This window comes from Benincasa hispida, chromosome 1 (assembly GCF_027475165.1).
Source record: "Benincasa hispida cultivar pf3 chromosome 1, pf3_genome.v1.1, whole genome shotgun sequence".
NCBI classification, from domain to species: Eukaryota; Viridiplantae; Streptophyta; class Magnoliopsida; order Cucurbitales; family Cucurbitaceae; genus Benincasa; species Benincasa hispida.
In genome coordinates, this window is record NC_143478.1 from 98,444,064 (window position 1) to 98,453,820 (window position 9,757).

A 9,757-nucleotide genomic window follows, 5' to 3' on the forward strand; every position below is an offset into this window, starting at 1 on the left:
CAGCTGAGTATTGTTTAGGGGTTGAGATGTTTATTAAAAATGGTCTACAGCATTCAAATATATTGAATGCCATGAGTTGTCCATGTTTGAAGTGTGTGAATGCAAAGACTCTAAATGTGAACACAATAAGAGATCACTTATTTTTTTTAATTGTATAGATCAAAGTTATTAGACATGGATTTTTCACGGTGAATAATTACCGATTAAGAGAAACAATGAAAATGTATCTACTAGTGAAAGAGACAAAGTTGATGAGCATGATGTTGATGTTGATGACACGATTGGAATGTTTGAGGCCGCACACAACTATTTTAATAAAAAATTCGGTAATTTTGAAGAATTGATAGATGATGCAAAGAAACCATTATACCTGAATTGTAAAACTTTGACCAAAATATCTACATTGGTAAAGTTATATAATTTAAAAGCTAAATTTGGATGGAGCGATAAGAGTTTCACTGAGGTTTTGGAATTAATTTATGACATATTACCTAGTCCTAATGAAATTCCAACTTCTACTTATGAAGCAAAAAAGATGTTGGGTACTCTTGAAATGAAGTATGAGAAGATTCATGCATGTAGCAACGATTGTTGCTTGTTTAAAAAAAAAAACTCTCTACTGCAAATGTATGTCTGATTTATGGTACGTCAAGATGGAAGCTTCATAAAAAATTAAAGGAAAGGGCTAAAAATGTCCTAGCAAAAGTCTGGTATTTCTCCCTTATTCCAAGATTTGAAAGAATGTTTAGAAGCAAATAACATCAAGTTTATTGACGTGGCATGAAAAAAAAAAGAAACAAATAGTTTATTAAAACATCCCAAAGATGCCCTATCATGAAAAAAATAGACAATTTGTGACTAGAGTTTGGGTTAAAACATAAAAATCTTCGTCTTGCTCTTTCTATAGATGGGGTAATTATAACTTTGTATTTAGTTTTGTGGTAGAGTATATTATTATGTCTATTGTTATATTTCAGGTTTGAGTTCAGTGAATTTATAAGTGGAAGACAAAGATTGTTAGCTTGCGATGCAGAGTATAACAAGCACGCATTATAATAAACAATTTTTTTATATTTTTTAATAAAAATAATGACGGACATTTCCTGACCCAACACGAGACATATAATGTCGTTTTTAACTTTTCGATCAACATTAAAAATGGATTGGACAATTTAAAAAATGAGGCATTTAAGAAAAATGGACAATGATTGAAAAAAATATAATGGGAAACTGGCACTGAAGATGGTATACAATGTCAGTTTTAAACCGACGTTGAAGATGGTGTACAATGTCAGTTTAAAACCGACATTAAAGAGCTTTTATAACACGATCTTCAATGTCGGTTATCAACCAATATTAAAGCCTTTTAATGTCAGTTTTAAACCGACATTAAAGAGCTTTTATAACACGATCTTCAATATCGATTGTCGACCAACATTAAAGCCTTTTAATGTCAGTTTTAAACCGATATTAAAGCCTAGATTTCTTGTAGTGATTTGAAAGTATTTTTAAATTACCAGATTTGGTTTCGATGATTTTAGAACTTACCTAATCCCTAAAAATTAATAATTTTTTTTTCTAAATGATGCATACATAAGTGAATCAAATTTTAATGAAAAAAAAAGTTGGCAAATTTTGTGGGGTGATTCTAAGTCAATCACCCCACTAAAAGCACTTTTCAATAGATTATTAAAAAAAAAATCAATTCTAATTTATTTTATATTTTTGTAAAATCAGTTTTAACATTTTTCAAACATCAAATCTTAAAATTAAGGAAAAATCACTTTTTGATCCTTAGGTTTTGAGTTTAATTTCTATTTAATTTTCTAGATTTTTGGTTAAAAATATAAAATCTTAGAACTCATAGAGCAAATTAAAACAATAACACCCCAGGCCCAGGATTCGAAATCCGGATGGCCCCGACATTCGACTATGTCATCCTTAACTCACATGCATCATAGGAAAATTTCGAGTTCTTATGTTTGAGCCACCGAAAAGGAAGGTGCACCTAATCTTTCAAGAAACCCAACCACCAAAAGTAGATCTTACCAAAAACTAAAAGTCAAGCTGCTGGAAGACGGCGCGGTGCGCGGTGGTCAGAGGGCTGGATCGGCGGCGATTGCGACGGGCAGTAGAAAAACCGGCTGGGCGTGCGGCGGAGAGGTCGGATCTGGGCAGTAAGGGATGCGGCGGCGACGTTCGGATATGAGCAGTGAGGGAGGCGGCAGCGGCGGCGGCGTTCGGATCTGAGCAGTGAGGGAGGCAGAGGCGGCGTTTGGATTTGGGCAGTGAGGGAGGCGGCGGCTACGCGTGAATGGTAGGAAGAAATTTTGGGGGAGAGAGAGATCTCGTGCGTGAGGAAGAGGGGGTGGGTTTTCTTTTTATTTTAAAATAATAATAATAAAAAAAAAAGGAAAATAGTATAATTATAATTAAATCATTTCCTTATTCCACTCTATACTATTTAATTCCTTTCCTTTTCTAAAGAAAATTAATTCATGCCATTAATTTTTAAATTGGATTTAAAAATTGAATAATTTTCACGCCAACACTTAAATTCTCGCACTTACTTCAAATCCAAAATTCCAAAAATGCCTCCAACTAAGGACAATTACTAAATTTTCAAATAATAAAGTTACTGAAAATTACATTATTATTAAATAAAAATGTGCGGGGTGTTACAGAAACAAAACATAAATTTCAAAGGTAAAATTATAACATTTTGAAACTTAGAGACTAAATTGAAACAAAACTCAAAACTTAAGGACTAAATAGAAAGTAGAGTCAAAACCTAAAAACTAAAAAGCTATTATTCCCTAAAATAAATCCATTTTAATGATGACAAAAATAAATTTAGCAATATTAAAGTCAATAATCACTCCCAAACAAACTTTGTTTCTTTAATAAAAAGGGGAAAAAAAACATGGTATAAAAGAAATTGAGAGGAGGCCGTGACCACCAAACATAAAAAGAATAGTCCCGATGAAGTTAATATTAGCAATTATTATTCTTACTTTGACCCTTTTATAATTTCCATACCAAACTTCGACAGCTATCTCCTTCCTCAATCCTTCCTTTAGTCCTTCACTTAACCCAACCCACTATTCCCTATTTAAGCACAAAGCTTCTCATTTTCTCTTCACAACTCAGCTAGAATTAAACCAATATACTCAAACCAAAACCCACACATATTCTTAATTCTAATGTCCACTCTGATCATTCCATACTTTTTTCAGATTCATATGGCCCAAAATTGTTCAATGGTGGGCTTATGCAGCAACCATCAGGATCCACTCAATTGGGTATGGCGGCTGACTCCATGAAGGGAAGTCATTTGGATGAGGTGAAGCAAACGGTAGAAGATTATCGAAGGCCTTTGGTGAAGCTTGGAGGAGAGACTTTCACCATTTCTCAAGTCGCTGTTATTCTCACTCGTGACAACGATGTCATAGTTCAACTGTCCAAATCTTCGAGGGCCGGTGTTAAAGCTAGCAGCGACTGGGTTATGAAAAGCATGAGCAAAGGTATCAACAGTTATGGTATCACTACTGGATTCGGTGCCACTTCTCATAAAAGGAAAAATCAAGGTGGAGTTCTTCAAAAGAAGCTTATTCGATTCTTGAAGTCTGGCATCTTTGGAAATGGTCCTAAGTCGAGTAACATTTTACCTCATTCTGCCACAAGAACGGCCATGTTGGTGAGAATCAACACTCCCCTTCAATGCTACTATGGTATTAGATTCGAGATTTTGGAAGCCATTGCTAATCTCTTGAACCACAACGTCACTCCGTATTTGCCACTTCGAGGAACAATTATAGCTTCAAGAGATTTGGTTCCTCTGTCTTATATTGCAGGGTTGCTCATTGGTCGCCAAATTCAAAAGTAATTGGACCCAATGGAGAAACCCTTGATTCAAAGGTTGCTTTTGAACAAGTTGGTATTGATTATGGGTTCTTTGTATTGCAACATAAGGAAGGTCTTGATCTTGTAAATGGCACCGCGGTCGGTTTTGGGTTGGCTTCTATTGTTCTATTCGAGGCAAATATTTTGGTTATTTTGTCTGAAACTCCATCTGTCATTTTCGCCGAGGTGATGCAAGGAAAGCCTAAATTCACCGACCATTTGACCCATAAGTTGAGGCACCACCCTGGTCAAATTGAAGTAGCTGTAATCATGGAGCACATTTTAGATGGAAGTTCCTATATGAAAACTACTAAGAAATTGCATTAAATGGATTCTCTCCAAAAACCCAAACAAGATCGTTATGCTCCTAGAACATCTCCTCAATGGTTGGGTCCCTTGATTAAAGTGATTCATTTCTCCACGAAGTCGATCGAACGTAAAATTAATTCAGTCAATGACAACCCTTTGATTGATGTTTCAAGAAACAAAGCATTATAGGAAGGCAATTTCCAAGGAACACCTATTGGAGTTTCAATGGACAACATTCTTGGCCATTGTAATGATTGGAAAGCTCATGTTTGTGCAATTTTCGGAATTAATCAATGATTTCTACAATAACGGTTTACCTTCTAATCTCTCTGTAAGTAGAAACTCCAGTTTGGATTATGGCTTCAAAGGCTTCGAAATTGCCATGGCTTCATACTGCTCTGAACTTCAATATCTTGGAAATCTAGTGACTAGTCATGTCCAAAGCATTGAGTAGCACAACCAAGATGTTAACTCTCTTGATTTAATTTCCTCGAGAAAAATAGCTGAAGCCATTGAGATTCTTAATCTCATATCTTCCACATTTTTAGTCGCTCTTTGCCAAGCAATTGACTTAAGGCATTTGGAGGAAAGCTTGAAGAGCACTGTTAAAAGCACAGTAAGCCAAGTAGCAAAAAAGGTGTTGACCACATCTTCTAATGGCGCACTTCACCTGTCAAGATTTTATGAGAAAAAGCTACTGAAAGTTATTGATCGAGAATATACCTTTACATTCATTGATGATCCATGGAGTACTACTGCAAAAATTAAGGCAAGTTTTGGTTGAGCATACACTTGAAAATGATGGTAATAATGAAGTGAACTCAAACACTTCAATATTCCAAAAGATTAGTGTGTTTGAAAAAGAATTAATGCCAATTTTACGAAAGGAGCTTGAAAAGATAATGTTGGAGTATGAGAATGAAAATTCTAAGATTGAAAATCAAATCAAAGACTATAGATCTTATTCATTATATAGATTTGTAAGAGAGTAGTTGGTAACAAGAATGCTAACGAGAAAAAGGTGATATCTTCTAGAGAAGAATGTGAAAAGGTATTTACAACTTTATGTCAAGGAAAAATTGTTATGAGATATATGATAACATCTGTATCTCATTTTTATTTTCTTATCCGATTCTTTTTAATAATTGATTTCATTTTTTTTAATTTTATTGGTATTATATAGTATTTGAGGTATATAGTTCACGAAATCGTACTATAAGACATGTCATATATTGTTTTGAATGAGTGATTTCTTGGCATGTGTCTATAAGTAAATTCACTCGGCCGTACGGCCATTTCAATTGATTGGATCTTAACAATGCATTGAAATCTCAATGGAGATAAATAGAAAATGATAACGAGCATAATCCATTGGTATAAAGGTTTGAATCATTTATCTCCATAATTAATATCTATTACTTTCTTCTAAGAATTAAAATTATTCTTTTTAAAAAAATAAAAATAAAAATTCTAATGAAATTTTCACTACAAGAATTTTGGGTTTTAATGTTGGTTGGAAAAAGTAAAACCGGATGTATAATGTCGGTTTTATGTTTTTAAAAAAAATGGATCTTTACAGATCCGCTTTTCTTTAAAAAAAAAAACAAAACAAAACCCATTCTCCCCCCATTTTTTTTCATTTCCCGCTCCCGCTCCCGCTCCCCCTCTCCATTTTCTTTTCCAAACCCTATTTTCCCCATCAGCCGCCTCTTCCCTCCCATTACCAGCCATAAGTCATAACATTGTTATTAACACTTTTAAAACCGAATGAATAACATTGTTATTTTTGTTTTTTAGTTTTTAGATTTTGGTTTTGAGCTAAGAACCGAATGAATAAGTTCAATTTTCGCAATAATAAAATTGATGTGTCAATCTATATTTTCTAAAGAACGAGAAACCTTTTTTAACGACTTTTACAATAAGTTTTTATTCTCATGCAAAAGCTTGACTCTTTAACCTTTTGAAAGACAATTAATCATGCATTCTAGTCCAGATTTAAACTTCACTTTTTTCAAGCCAAAATTTAAATCATACAAGATACTTCAATGGCCAAAAGAATAAAATATATGCTCACGTAACATATGAATAAAATTGCTAATAGTATATTAAGAATAAATTGTTAATTCAACCAAAGATAATTGTCCAATCAACTTAAGAAAAAAGAAAAAGTCTAAAAATTGAGTTCAAATCACTCAATACACCATGGAAACATGAATTCATCCAAGAAAAATTATTAAACAAAAAGTACGTGCAAAGTAAAAGGTAAAGAAAGAACACTCTGTCACGTGTCAATATTTATTTTCATCGTGATATGTTGCAATCTCGAGTCTTAAATCTCTTCTATATTTTTTTTCCTATCAATTTGACATACTTCAATTTTATAGGATCCTAACTGAGTGATGGAACATTAAAGTTCTACCACCTAAACGTTGTCCTTTAGAAGGCTTGGCTACATGATTTTATGAGTTGGTTCTCCTTTGCTCCAAATACTCTTAATTCTCATATTAATCATTCACCACTAATTGTTTCTTATTGGCTTCCTTTTCTTTTGTTATTTTAGTTCTCCGGAGGATGAGGGCATTCACCTATTGCCTAGGCATTCTCAAATTCCATGAGTACATAAATATACATGATAACATTAATGTCAACTCGCTACATTAGATTTTAACTCAATCAACAACTCACTCTAATAAAGAGAAGCAAATGGTTCAGTTACAATATCCTAATAGGAATGTTTAGCCATTAACATCACAAGTTGGTATCAAATAACTCAATTTTAATAGTACTATTGAAGTTTGCACAATTATCGAGAAACTTCATCTTTCTCTCTCTATTTTAAACATTTATCGAAAAAATTTATCTTACAACTCTGCATCTCAAACACAAATTTCTTAACTCCAATATATTATCTCTAGACTTCATAAGTGAACTCAGTATCCAAAACACCCCAATGATATAGCAATAATCTATGACCTTTTGTCATCGTGATATTTGGCTTGAGGTTGTTTGACTATGGATGTACCCTTTTAAAAACCTAGCTTACATCTAAAGATTGGTGTGGGAATTCATTGTGGCTTGATTTCGGTACCATGTAAAGTACAAGGGTTCGTTGTCAAGTTTTAGTCTAGTGAATTGAATTTGAGCATCGTCTTTAAGATTAAGTTTCTAATTTGGCTAATTACCATAGCTACTTACACGAACTTCTATTTTATTTAGAGAACTTAACCGAAGTGTTTGGTTTATATTAAAATTGCACCTATTCTTACCTAGTGGAAAAAATAATTAGAGAGATGTCTTAGGAAGTTGATTTCATGCATTGGATCATAAACTTAACCAATTAAGAAACTACTTTTAACATGCAATAAAAATAAGCCAAAAAATTACTATGCTAATCAACTTTCTTTCGTGAGCTCAGCTAAATCTCTTATTAGTTTGTAAATCAACCTCTTGGTCTATTTTCTACGAACTAAAAGACACATTTAGAACTTCTTTTTACAACTTCTATTAGAACAACCTCGCTCTCATTGCAAATTAATTTTAATAGTGATGCATCCTATAATCTAATCCAAATTTTACTCTCTCGAACTAAAATAATTGAAATCAATAAAAAAATTAATCTTGTCCAAGTTGCACAAATAATTTGTTGCAATATAGAAAGCCTCAAAATTAAATAAAGAATAAGAAATATGACTCAAAATATTAAGAATTGAGTTGTGCCACTCAAAATCACCATATAAAACAAATTGTCTAAAAAACATAAAGGATTATTGTTCAGTTTTTATGGAAATATGATATGATGCATGTTTGAAAGCCAATGTTGTTGATAGAATGTGTGATATAATTTTTTGGATGAGTTAAATGTATTTCTATCTTTGTCAATTTCTCTCTCATTCTTTTGTAATTCTTCATTGGCCACCCACTCATAATAATGTGAGCCTTCATCCTATAATGGAATTAACCTTATGTTTGCTTATATAGTTTTTTGTTTAATATCAACTTATTCATGCAAGGGATTTTCTTATAATGAAAACTTGTTGCTATTTAAATAAAGGATTGCTATTTTCTTATAATGGAGTGATTTTAAAATAACTAAAATTACCTTTGTTATTGTTAAGGATATTAAGGATGTCAACATATAAAGTCTTGCCTATCTACCAAAAGAATAGGACTTACCAAAGGAATAGGTTGGTTACCACCAAATCTCTAACCATTTATATTTGTTGAGTTATTTTTGCGTTCCCAAATTAGGGATTCCATATTGTATAAATACATCACCTATGTACATTTCAAATACAAGAAATCATAAAGGAAAACTTGGCTTGGCACTGTCGTTTACTGCCTATCTCTTGAAGTTGTCGTCTACCTCCCGCAGACGTTATCATCTACCTCCACAAACGCAATCGTTTACCTTGTCTAAGTGCTGTCGTCCGCAGCGTGAGTCAAGCCATATCCTTCAACCTCTCATTTCTAACTTGGTATCAGAACAAATAATGACCAACGTCAATCAAGGAAACCTAGAAGCCACCCTCGGCACAACCAACTTCAGCGGCCCACCCTTGAACCAACTCCTCAATCAGATAACCTCCATTAAACTTGATCACAACAATTTCCTCCTATGGAAAAATCTAGCGCTTCCAATCCTTCAGAGTTATCGACTCGAAGGACACCTGACCGGACAAAAAGTTTGTCCCCCAATGTTTCTGCAACCTGCAGTCGCTAAGAGCATATCGACTCGATTAACTGGAGTAGGAGCTGCTCCACGCAACACAAAAGGAAGTTTCGACAGTGGTGCTTCCAGCTCGTCGACGCACTTGAGGTAAAACCTCAATATGAAGCGTGAATGGATGTAGATCAACTTCTCCTCGGCTTGATGTATAACTCCATGACACCAGAGGTTGCCATTCAAATGATGGGATGTGAATGTGCAAAGGATCTATGGAACAACATTCAAAAACTCTTTGGTGTTCAGTCTAGGGGTGAAGAAGATTATCTGAGACGTGTTTCAAACAACTAGAAAAGGTAATTTGAAAATGGAAGAGTACCTTCGAACTATGAAAATGAATGCTGACAATCTCGAGCAAGTTGATAGTCCTGTGCCACCAAGAGCTCTTGTTTCATAGGTACTACAAGGACTTGATGGAGAATACAATGCCATCATGGCTACAATCCAAGGGAGAGCAGACATGTCGTGGCTTGATATGCAATCAGAACTTCTCTTGTATGAAAGGAGATTGGAACATCAGTCAAACCAAAAGATGACAGTAGACTTCAACCAAGTCAGTAATGCATCAGTGAATATGACAAACAGTAGACATGTCAACCAAAACAACAAGTCCAATAGCAGCAATCAATCTAGTGGGGGAGGACAACGAGGTGGTGGTGGCCATGGCAGAGGTCGAGGCAGGGGAAGAAACAACAACAAACCTGTGTGTCAAGTCTGAGGGAAGGTGGGACACATAGCGTTTTACTGCTTCAACAGGTATAATAGAGATTTTGTTCCCAATTCTCCTCAAAACAAGGGACAACCCTTCCCCAACAATCAGAC

At 34.2% G+C, this 9,757-nt stretch overlaps 1 pseudogene; it reads left to right on the plus strand.

The window, feature by feature from the left end:
* The first annotated feature begins 3,260 nt into the window (after positions 1–3,260).
* LOC120080487 (phenylalanine ammonia-lyase-like) lies at positions 3,261–9,032 on the plus strand (annotated as a pseudogene).
* The last annotated feature ends 725 nt before the right edge of the window (positions 9,033–9,757 follow it).